We start from the raw sequence: 11,900 nt of genomic DNA, 5'->3' as shown, positions 1-11,900 counted from the left end.
CTAGCTGTAATTGCTGATTAAATATTTGCTTTATTTCCGCCTCTGAATTGTCTTTTTATCAAACCTATAAACTGTACCAGGAGAACGACCCTTGTTTTTCACCCAGAGAGATCCAGCGAGCCCTCGGGCAGCGTCGGCCACGCCCGCCTCCCCTGCTCTCCATTCTGCCTGCCGTGGGATGGTCCCGGTGCCGCGGCCGTGCTCGCCCATTCTCATTTTCTCCTCGCGCCGCACCAGGGCAGCCCCGACACCTCTGGGCAGGGCTGGGGCCTCCCCAGGGCCCCGGGGAGACCTCGCGGCCGGCCAGGGCCACCCTCTGCGGCCGGCCGGACATGGGCACCCAGGAAGGCCCCGGTCAGGGAGAGCGGGCACCGTCCTTCCAGCCCAGAGCCAGGGACAGCCACAGCCCCGTTCCACCACGGGGCCGGGGACACCCAGCAGCCCCGCCCAGCCCAGGAACCAGATTGCAGCACCAACAGATACTGGTGACACAAAGAGACCGGTTTATAAAAAATAGCTGCTGGTTTCTTATCTCCTTTTCTTCATGTCAGAGCTGGGATTAATGCATGGGATTAATACAGGCAGTTCCGTGATCAGACTCAGAGTTTATAATTCTTACCTGGAATTCAGTCTCACAAGGCACGAGCTCGAGCCAGAAAATCAGAAAATGGAGGTGCCTCTAACTCTTCCCATGGTTAATTAAACACTAATCACCCAATACCGAGATGACACCTGTATTATTTATACTTTTAACCGAATAATTGGCCACCCCAGGCCCGCAATGCAGACCTTTTTCATCCATTTACAAAAAACCACCCAAAATCATGAGGAAGAAGGTGAAGAAGAATGACTTAGACAACGCCCTAAATCCTCCATATATCCTCATGGACATCATCATTCACTAAAATCCCGAACTCCGAGTTTTTCACCCTGTGAGGTCACGCAATGCCCTTCAAACTGCACACCCACAACCCCAGTGCCACCGCCCAACTTCGGCCAGTTCCACGGCCTCGGGTCAAATGCAGAGCCTGCCCGAGGGTCAGCGCCTCTTAGCACAGAAACCCTGACATTTTCAGCTTCCAGAATTCCAAAAAAGAGGTGTATTTTTTGTTGAAGAAAGAAACTCGTTTGGAAATAAACTGTATTTTGTAAACTGTTTCTATATTGGACCCACAACAGCCCCGTGGTGATCACAGCCAGCGCCTGCTCCTGGCTCTCCCTGCGCACCCACCCACCCCCCCAAACTGCCCCCAGTGCACCCCACAGCACCCACAGCCCACAGCCGCGGTGTGGGGTGCGCCGTGGGGGCGGCAGAGCCCGGCAGGAAGGGAGCAGAGCCCCAGGCAAGCTGCCCTGCACAGCGGCAGAGCGGAAACCCGGACACATGGACAGACGCACCCCGAGGGACAGACAGACAGAGAGGGCAGCTCTGCTGAAAGGGTTTATTGATTATTGAGGGGAAATGGCCCCGGGCTCAAAGGGGATCGGGGAGCTCCTCCAGGGACGATCATCTCCTCGTGCCTCCGGAGGTGGACAGGACATGGACGGCACCGATGCTGCCGACCCTAAAACACCAAGGGCGGAACGTCACCGCCCTGCTGGCACTGGGACACCGGAGGGGCCCTGTCCCCAGCCCTGTCCCTGCTGGCACTGGGACACCGGGGGGGCCTGTCCCCAGCCCTGTCCCTGCTGGCACTGGGACACCGGAGGGGCCCTGTCCCCAGCCCTGTCCCTGCTGGCACCGGGACACCGGAGGGGCCTGTCCCCAGCCCTGTCCCTGCAGGCTCTGCTCACCTAGGCATCCAGAGAGGCCGCAAGGCGCTTCTGCCGCAGGAGCTGGCGCAGCCGCAGGTTTTGACCAAGCACGGCCTGGGAACAAGGGCAGCGTCAGTGACACGCTGGGGGCACTGGGATGGACTGGGGGGACAGGGGAAAGGAGGGGGGCCCATGGGGAAGGGCCCCGCGGCAGCAGTGGGGTGCAGGAGCTGCTGCGCTCCTGCCCTGAGGCGCGGGGGTCCTGGCCAAGGGTTTATTAATTCTTATCTGTAATTCAGTCTCACGAGGTGTGAGCTCTAGCCAGAAAATCAGAAAATGGAGGTGCCTCTAACTCTTCCCATGGTTAATTAAACACTAATCACCCAGTACCGAGATGACACCTGTATTATTTATACTTTTAACCGAATAATTGGTCAGCCAAGGCCCACAATGCAGACCTTTTCCACCCAATTACAAAAAACCACCCAAAATCATGAGGAAGAAGGTGAAGAAGAAGGACTTAGACAACAACCTAAATCCTCCCTATTGCCCCACAGACATCACCAACCACTAAAATCCCAAACCCCTAGTTTTTCATCCTGTGAGACCACGCAATGCCCTTAAAACTGCACACCCACAACCCCAGTGCCTCTGTGTCCCTCGGGCGAGGGGAGCCCTGCCGAGGGTCCGGGGGGCAGGGGGGCTGCCGGGGCTGTCGGCAGGGCTGCGCTGGCCTGTGCTGGCACACGCCGGCACGGCCTGGCCGCGGTGGCCGCGCAGGGCGAGGCTCTGGCGGCGGCGCAGCTCCTGGTACCCACCACGGTCGGCTCCGGGATCTTGACCTTGCCCAAGTCCAGCTGCGGAGAGAGCAGGAGACCCGGCCGGTCACTGGGGAGTCCCCGGTGCCAGCAGGGCAGGGGGGACACGGGCGCCCCCCGAGCCCCACAGGGGACGCCCTCCAGCCCCAGCCCCTCACTCACCTCCTCCAGATCATCCTGGGTTCCTTCCAGGAGTGCCTGGGAAGGAGAACAAAGGCTGGGGCTGCGCTGGGCCTGGGGGGCTGGGGGGGACAGGAGACAGGGGGCAGGGCGGGGGCAGAGGGAGGGGAACTCAGGGCCCCCAGGGAGATCTGCTGGAGCTGGGGGAGAGCCAGAGACACCGAGCTGGGGAAAAGGGAGAGCCCGAGGGGCTGGGCTGGGGCTGTGGAACAGGCACGGGGGGAGGCACGGGGCAGGAGAAAGGAATTGGGGTGTGGGGACACGGGAGAGCCAGGGAGGGGCTGGGTGGGGACAGAAGGACCAGGCCGGGTGGGGACAGAACAGACAGGACTGAGAGCAGGTCTGTGAGGTACGGGGTGGATCAGGGAATGGGACAGGGGGACCCCGCTGCAGTGGCCAGGATGAAAGGCAAAGGACAAAGGGGAGACACGGAAGGAAAGGCCTCGGGAATGGGGGGTGGGAGGGGGTTTGGGGGCCTGGACAGGACACAGGGGAGGGAGCAGGGAGGAAATGAGTGAAGGGACCAAAAGGGTGGGCTGGGAGGGCAGAGAGGGCAAGTTGTGGGGCCAGCGTTGGGCTGGTGCCTCACCTTGGCCTGTGCCGGGGTGCACAGCAGCATGGAGAAGAGCAGGGCCACGCCGAGCACAGCAACCTTCATCTTCCTCTGGCACTGGGCAACGCTGCCTGAGGCTGCAGCAGGGCACCGGCACCTTTATCCCTGCCAGGACTCCTCCCTGCGCCCTCCCCAACAGCCCCCAGGCCAAAGCCCGGCTTGGCACAGCCCCCAGCCCTGGCCACAAGCCCAGCCCTGCCCAGAGTCCATCCCAGCTGCGGCACGGATCCAGTCCCCCTGCCCGCATCCCTGCAGCTTCCCGCACGGGGCAGCTGCCCCTGCAAGGGCCCGGGAAACCCGGGGGGGCCAAGGGGGGCCCAGGGGATCCAAAGGCAGCTGGGGACCCTGTGGAGACAAGCCCCATTTCAACACCATCCATCCTCCAGCAGCCCCCAGTGCCACAGCCCCCATCTCCCGCTGGCCCTGCCCTGCCAGAGCGTTCCTTGCAGCACAGCCCGGAGCTGAGCCCGGCCCCAAACCCCACATATGAGAGAACAGGGGGAGGCAGGGCCGAGTGCCCAGGGCAGGGACTGGGATCTGCACTCCCTGTGGGCACTGGGAGCACTGGGCAGTGTGGGTCCCCTGCAGACAGGGCTGAGGGCTGGGGAATGCCTCAGCTGTGCCGATTCCCAGCTCCACAACACCCCACAGGTCCCCAGTGAGTTCAATTTGCAGCCCCATGGCAGAGCCCAGAGGGGAATGTCCCCTGCCCCGACCCCTGCCCTGTCCCCCCACAGCCACCCTGCCCACTCACAGCCCCTGGGCCCCGCTCTGTGCAGCTGCCCCATGCGCAGGGGCCCAGGGACCCCAGCCCCAACCAGGCTCCCAATCCAGCCCTGCCCCTGCCTGGGCCGTGCCCGCAGCACCCCATGGCCCTTGTCCCCACAGAGGGGCTCTGCAGTGCCATTACCCCGGCCCAGCCCAGCGCTGGCCCTGGCACCGATGCTGGGCCCAGGGTGTGCCCGTCCCCAGGGACGTGGACAAGGGGACTTTTGTCCCCAGGCAGCCACGGGGAGCTGATTGGGCAAACAGAGGTGCCCAGGGAGCAGGGGGGGCGTGGGTGCCCTGCCAGCAGCTCTGATGAGCCCTGTCTGCCCAGCGCCCCAGGCACCAGCAATGCCTTCATCAACCAGCGACTTCCCCAGGCCTGCGGCTCCTTGGGGAGGCTCCAGAGCAAACAATCAAGGCAGTGACCTGAAAGGTTTTCCCAGCTGGGCCAAGATTTCTGCTGGATCCCCAAGGAAAGAGAGGAGCAGGACCCTTCACTAATGCCCTGGAATGTCTAGCAGGAATCTCAGCCAGGGACAGCTTCCAGCAACCACTGCTCGGTGCATTTTTCCTTCTTGGAAGCGCACCTGGATCCACCTGGGAACTAAATCCGGGACATCTGAGATTCTCTGAGGTTCAGGAAAACGTCCCGTGGGCCTCGGACCCTAAACCAGGTTTTCAGCCCTTTGATGCCCAGCTTGGATCTCCTCCAAAGATTCTCCTCCCTCCCCTGCAGGCAGAGCAGCAAAGCAGAGCAGGATTTTCCTGGGTGGATTTGGGAGTGGAGGGGTTTGGGAAGCACAGCTGGGGCCCTGTATTGGGGAGTGTCTCCTGCTACCCCTCCATGGACACAGACACTCTCCAATGCCTCACTGCAGGGTCCCAAATCTCCAGGGAGCGGAAGGAAACCCAAAGACCGAGAGATTCTGTGCAACTGTGCGACCCTTGGGTGGCCCAGAGCGATCAGAGGGATGGCTCCATGCTTGGAGAGCAGTTGGGAATTCTCGGGGTTGTTTTTCCCCGAGATACCTGAGGTTTGGTTTTTTCTTCCCAAAAACCCCGCGCCCAAACCAGAAAAGAAGGACGGAGTCTGCGAGCTGAGGTTTCTAACTTTGTTTATTCTTCCTGATCCCTCTGTTCTCTCTCTGCCCTGCTCAGTGTCCTGCTGCAGAGCAGAGCATCAGCAGACTCCCCAGGGCAGGAGGTCCCAGACCTTTTCCTATCACTTCTCTGACCCAACCACCTTCCACAACGTATTTTTATTTACAATTGTATACCAATTAATTAATTTCACTATTCTAAACATGTCAGTGCCACCTAAACCAATCTTGTGTGCCCTGTCACAGCCCAAGATCGAGTCTGAGGAAGAGGAAGAAGAGGAAGAAGAGGAAGAAGAGGAAGAAGAAGAAGAAGAAGAATAACAAGAAGAAGAAGAATAATAATAAGAAGAAGAATAACAAGAAGAAGAAGAAGAAGAAGAAGAAGAAGAAGAAGAAGAAGAAGGAGAAGGAGAACGAGAACAAGGACAAGGACAAGAACAAGAACAAGAACAAGAACAAGAACAAGAACAAGAACAAGAACAAGAACAAGAACAAGAACAAGAACAAGAACAAGAACAAGAACAAGAACAAGAACAAGAATTCCCCAAGGTGCCTGAGTTTTGGGTTTTTCTCCCTGAAAACCTCGTGCAGCCATGGGGAGCTGATTGGGCAAACAGAGGTGCCCAGGGGGCAGGGGGTCCCTGCCCGCAGCTCTGATGAGCCCTGTCTGCCCAGCGCCCCAGGCTCCAGGAGGATGCTCAGCCCTCCTGTTCCTGCTGGCAGTGCCTGCCGTGGGGCAGAGGGAGCTTCGGGCAGGGCTGGGGGCGCTGGCTGGGGGCTCCCCACACCCTTGGTGCCCCCCTGCTGCCACCAGCAGAGGCTGCAGCCCCGAGCTGGGGGTGGTGGGCAAAGCCTGCCCAGCTCCAGGCTCGGAAATTCCGCTCCCTTCATCCATGCCAGGCGCTGTCGGATCGGGGAAGGAACTCCTGGTGGCCAACAATCCTTTGGTCAGCCCGTGCTGACCGCTGCTGGCCACCTGCCTGGTGTCCCTGTGGCCAGGTGGGCTCCAGGATGAGCCCAGGGCAGGGGGGGAGGGGACCCTGCCTGGCCTGGGGTGCCTTGGGATCACAGGAGGCCATTATTTTTATATTTAGTATATATATTTATTATAGTGTAATGTAATGTAATGTAATGTAATGTAATGTAATATAATATAATATAATATAAATGTGTAGCCATATAATAATATATATTACATTTAATTATTATCTTTATTATATACCTGTGTATACGTTGGGGTTTCTTTTTATTTTATTATATTATTGTATTTTTCTATATTATATATTTAGCTTTTTTTTTTTCTTCATATATTTGTAAGCCACTTTTTAGCGTCTAACTCTAAACTACACACACAGTGTTAGCTACTCTCTTCTTATTTTGGTCAGACAAAACAATTCCTCTCCAGGCCTGGGATCAGAGCAAACCACACTGTCCCAGGGAGCGAGGAATGAAAACAAAAATCAGTCATGAGGGAGCAAACTGGGGGGAAATTACTTCATTACCTGAAGCTGTAATTAGAAGATTAACCCCCAATATATAAAAGGACCAAAATTATAGAAGTGTGAAAACCCGTGACCTGTCGTCCATTTTGGGTGCAGCCCACCTGCCCTAAATGTACCTGAGGGCTGCTCAATAGACACACCTGCTTTTTATTCCCTTGATTCTTCTGGCCTCTGTTCTCAGGTGAGCCTGAGCAGGCGTCACCTGCCCCTCCCCGCCTCTTTGGGAGCACCGGGGTGGCCCTGGCTGCCTCCTGCCCCTCTCCTGGCAGCCACAGCCTGGCACAGATTGTCACAGGGGGCCTGGCTGGGTGTCCCCGGCTCCCCCAGCGCTCCCCAACGCCTCTGCCAGTGCCCTGGGAGTTTGGGATGCTGAGTTTGCCCGGGGATCTCTGACCAAACCCACAAGGGGTGAGGGAAGGTCCTTTTCCCCCCCATTCCTCGTTGCTGCTCTCCTGAGGCAAACGTTGCTGAGGGCTGCTCTTGTCCTACAGAAAGGACAACTCCACCACTGCCTTATCTGTCCTGCTTTTTCCAAAACCCCTGGAGCCATTCCCTGCTGGAGTCCGGGGCATCCTCCTGCCTGCCCTGAGGGGTCCGGGACCCTGGCACAGAGCCCAAAACGACACTGTCTAGGATCTCAGCCCATGGGAAAGATTATCAATGTTGCACGAAGAATTACAAGCCACAAGAGTTTGATATAAATTGTTGTTTAGTTTGTCACAGGGTGAAAATGTAGAATTTGGGGTTTTTAGAATGGAGGTTGGGAGGCCAAGATGGAGGAATCAGGGCATTGTCCTCTTCTTCCTCTTCTTCCTCAGACTTGATCTTGGGCTGTGACAGGGCACACAAGATTGGTTTAGGTGGCACTGACGTGTTTAGAATAGTGAAATGAATTAATTGGTATACAATTGTAAATAAAAATACATTGTGGAAGGTGGTTGGATCAGAGAAATGATAGGAAAAGGTCTGGGACCTCCTGCCCTGGGGGAGTCTGCTGGTGCTCTGCTCTGCAGGAGGACACTGAGCAGGGCAGAGAGAGAACAGAGGGATCAGGAAGAATAAACAAAGTTAGAAACCTCAGCTCGCAGACTCCGTCCTTCTTTTCTGGTTTGGGCGTGGGGTTTTTGGGAAGAAAAAACCAAACCTCAGGTATCTCGGGGAAAATCAACCCCGAGAATTTCCAACTGCTCTCCAAGCATGGAGCCATCCCTCTGATCGCTCTGGGCCACCCAAGAGTCGCACAGTTGCACAGAATCTCTCGGTCTTTGGGTTTCCTTCCCCTCCCTGGAGATTTGGGACCCTGCAGTGAGGCATTGGAGAGTGTCTGTGTCCATGGAGGGGTAGCAGGAGACACTCCCCAATACAGGGCCCCAGCTGTGCTTCCCAAACCCCTCCACTCCCAAATCCACCCAGGAAAATCCTGCTCTGCTTTGCTGCTCTGCCTGCAGGGGAGGGAGGAGAATCTTTGGAGGAGATCCAAGCCGGGCATCAAAGGGCTGAAAACCTGGTTTGGGGTCCCAGGCCCACGGGACGTTTTCCTGAGCCTCAGAGAATCCCAGGGGCCCCGGATTTAGTTCCCAGGTGGATCCAGGTGCGCTTCCAAGAAGGAAAAATGCACCGAGCAGTGGTTGCTGGAAGCTGTCCCTGGCTGAGATTCCTGCTAGACATTCCAGGACATTAGTGAAGGGTTCTGCTCCTCTCTTTCCTTGGGGATCCAGCAGAAATCTTGGCCCAGCTGGGAAAACCTTTCAGGTCACTGCCTTGATTGTTTGCTCTGGAGCCTCCCCAAGGAGCCGCAGGCCTGGGGAAGTCCCTGGTTGATGAAGGCATTGCTGGTGCCTGGGGCGCTGGGCAGACAGGGCTCATCAGAGCTGCTGGCAGGGCACCCAGGCCCCCCCTGCTCCCTGGGCACCTCTGTTTGCCCAATCAGCTCCCCGTGGCTGCCTGGAGACAAAAGTCCCCTTGTCCACGTCCCTGGGGACGGGCACACCCTGGGCCCAGCATCGGCGCCGGGGCCAGCGCCGGGCTGGGCCGGGGCCGGGGCACTGCAGAGCCCCTCTGTGGGGACAAGGGCCATGGGGGGCTGCGGGCACGGCCCAGGCAGGGGCAGGGCTGGGGTGGGAGCCTGGTTGGGGCTGGGGTCCCTGGGCCCCTGCGCGTGGGGCAGCTGCACAGAGCGGGGCCCAGGGGCTGTGGGTGGGCACGGTGGCTGTGGGGGGACAGGGCAGGGGTCGGGGCAGGGGACATTCCCCTCTGGGCTCTGCCATGGGGCTGCAAATTGAACCCACCAGGGACCTGCGGGGTGTTGTGGAGCTGGAATTTGGCACAGCTGAAGCATTGCCCAGCCCTCAGCCCTGTCTGCAGGGGACTCGCACTGCCCAGTGCTCCCAGTGCCCACAGGGAGTGCAGATCCCAGTCCCTGCCCTGGGCACTCGGCCCTGGCTCCCCCTGTTCTCTCACATGTGGGGTTTGGGGCCGGGCTCAGCTCCGGGCTGTGCTGCACGGAACGCTCTGGCAGGGCAGGGCCAGCGGGAGATGGGGGATGTGGCACTGGGGGCTACTGGAGGATGGATGGTGTTGGAGCGGGGCTTGTCCCCACAGGGTCCCCAGCTGCCTTTGGATCCCCTTGGCCCCCCTTGGCCCCCCCGGGTTTCCTGGGCCCTTGCAGGGGCAGCTGCCCCGTGTGGGAAGCTGCAGGGATGCGGGCAGGGGGACTGGATCCGTGCCGCGGCTGGGATGGACTCTGGGCAGGGCTGGGCTTGTGGCCAGGGCTGGGGGCTGTGCCAAGCCGGGTTTTGGCCTGGGGGCCGTCGGGGAGGGCGCAGGGAGGAGTCCCGGCAGGGATAAAGGTGCCGGTGCCCTGCTGCAGCCTCAGGCAGCGCTGCCCAGTGCCAGAGGAAGATGAAGGTGGCTGTGCTCGGCGTGGCCCTGCTCTTCTCCATGCTGCTGTGCACCCCGGCACAGGCCAAGGTGAGGCACCAGCACAACGCTGGCCCCACAACTTGCCCTCTCTGCCCTCCCAGCCCACCCTTTGGGTCCCTTCACTCATTTCCTCCCTGCTCCCTCCCCTGTGCCCTGTCCAGGCCCCCAAACCCCCTCCCACCCCCCATTCCCGAGGCCTTTCCTTCCGTGTCTCCCCTTTGTCCTTTGCCTTTCATCCTGGCCACTGCAGCGGGGTCCCCCTGTCCCATTCCCTGATCCACCCCATGCCTCACAGACCCTGTCTCAGTCCTGTCCCTTCTGTCCTCATCCGGTCTGCTCCTTCTGTGCCCACCCAGCCCCTCCCTGCCTCTCCCGTGTCCCCACACCCCAATTCCTTTCTCCTGCCCCGTGCCTCCCCCCGTGCCTGTTCCACAGCCCCAGCCCAGCCCCTCGGGCTCTCCCTTTTCCCCAGCTCGGTGTCTCTGGCTCTCCCCCAGCTCCAGCAGATCTCCCTGGGGGCCCCGAGTTCCCCTCCCTCTGCCCCCGCCCTGCCCCCTGCCCCCTGTCCCCCCCAGCCCCCCAGGCCCAGCGCAGCCCCAGCCTTTGCTCTCCTTCCCAGGCACTCCTGGAAGGAACCCAGGATGATCTGGAGGAGGTGAGTGAGGGGCTGGGGTTGGAGGGCGTCCCCTGTGGGGCTCGGGGGGCGCCCGTGTCCCCCCTGCCCTGCTGGCACCGGGGACTCCCCAGTGACCGGCCGGGTCTCCTGCTCTCTCCGCAGCTGGACTTGGGCAAGGTCGAGATCCCGGAGCCGACCGTGGTGGGTACCAGGAGCTGCGCCGCCGCCAGAGCCTCGCCCTGCGCGGCCACCGCGGCCAGGCCGTGCCGGCGTGTGCCAGCACGGGCCAGCGCAGCCCTGCCGACAGCCCCGGCAGCACCCCTGCCCCCCGGACCCTCGGCAGGGCTCCCCTCGCCCAGGGACACAGAGGCACTGGGGTTGTGGGTGTGCAGTTTTAAGGGCATTGCGAGGTCTCACAGGACGAAAAAATCGGGGTTTGGGATTTTAGTGGATGGTGATGTCCATGGGGCAATAGGGAGGATTTAGGGCGTTGTCTAAGTCCTTCTTCTTCACCTTCTTCCTCATGATTTTGGGTGTTTTTTTTGTAATTGGGTGGAAAAGGTCTGCACTGTGGGCCTGGGGTGACCAATTATTCGGTTAAAAGTATAAATAATACAGGTGTCATCTCGGTACTGGGTGATTAGTGTTTAATTAACCATGGGAAGAGTTAGAGGCACCTCCATTTTCTGATTTTCTGGCTAGAGCTCACACCTCGTGAGACTGAATTACAGATAAGAATTAATAAACCCTTGGCCAGGACCCCCGCGCCTCAGGGCAGGAGTGCAGCAGCTCCTGTACCCCACTACTGCCGCGGGGCCCTTCCCCATGGGCCCCCCTCCTTTCCCCTGTCCCCCCAGTCCATCCCAGTGCCCCCAGCGTGTCACTGACGCTGCCCTTGTCCCCAGGACGTGCTGGGAAAAGACCTGAGGCTGCGCCGGCTCCTGCGGCAGAAGCGCCTGGCGGCCTCTCTGGATGCCTAGGTGAGCAGAGCCTGCAGGGACAGGGCTGGGGACAGGGCCTATCCGGTGTCCCGGTGCCAGCAGGGACAGGGCTGGGGACAGGCCCCTGGGGTGTCCCAGTGCCAGCAGGGACAAGGCTGGGGACAGGCCCCCCCGGTGTCCCAGTGCCAGCAGGGACAGGGCTGGGGACAGGGCCCCTCCGGTGTCCCAGTGCCAGCAGGGCGGTGACATTCCGGCCTTGGTGTTTTAGGGTCGGCAGCGTCGGTGCCGTCCGTGTCCTGTCCTCCTCCGGCGGCACGAGGAGATGATCGTCCCTGGAGGAGCCCCCCGATCCCCTTTGAGCCCGGGGCCGTTTCCCCTCAATAATCAATAAACCCTTTCAGCAGAGCTGCCCTCTCTGTCTGTCTGTCCCTCTGGGTGAGTCTGTCCGTGTGTCCGGGTTTCCCCTCTCCCGCCGTGCGGGGCGGCTCGCCTGGGGCTCTGCTCCCTTCCTGCCGGGCTCTGCCGCCCCCACGGCGCGCCCCACACCCCGGCTGTGGGCTGTGGGTGCTGCGGGGTGCACTGGGGACAGTTTGGGGGGGTGGGTGGGTGCGCAGGGAGAGCCAGGAGCAGGTGCTGGCTGTGATCACCATGGGGCTGTTGTGGCTCCAATATAGAAACAGTTTAA

At 60.0% G+C, this 11,900-nt stretch overlaps 1 long non-coding RNA gene across 1 annotated transcript; it reads left to right on the top strand.

The window, feature by feature from the left end:
* Positions 1-9,599: 9,599 nt before the first annotated feature.
* On the top strand, positions 9,600-11,620 carry LOC134562236 (uncharacterized). Its single transcript, XR_010083107.1, has 5 exons — positions 9,600-9,706; positions 10,278-10,313; positions 10,437-10,475; positions 11,180-11,254; positions 11,484-11,620. It is a non-coding gene; the product is annotated as an uncharacterized LOC134562236 (long non-coding RNA).
* The last annotated feature ends 280 nt before the right edge of the window (positions 11,621-11,900 follow it).

The sequence above is a fragment of the Prinia subflava genome, chromosome 26 (assembly GCF_021018805.1).
Source record: "Prinia subflava isolate CZ2003 ecotype Zambia chromosome 26, Cam_Psub_1.2, whole genome shotgun sequence".
Classification (NCBI taxonomy): Eukaryota; Metazoa; Chordata; class Aves; order Passeriformes; family Cisticolidae; genus Prinia; species Prinia subflava.
This window is presented reverse-complemented; position numbering and strand designations above follow the sequence as displayed.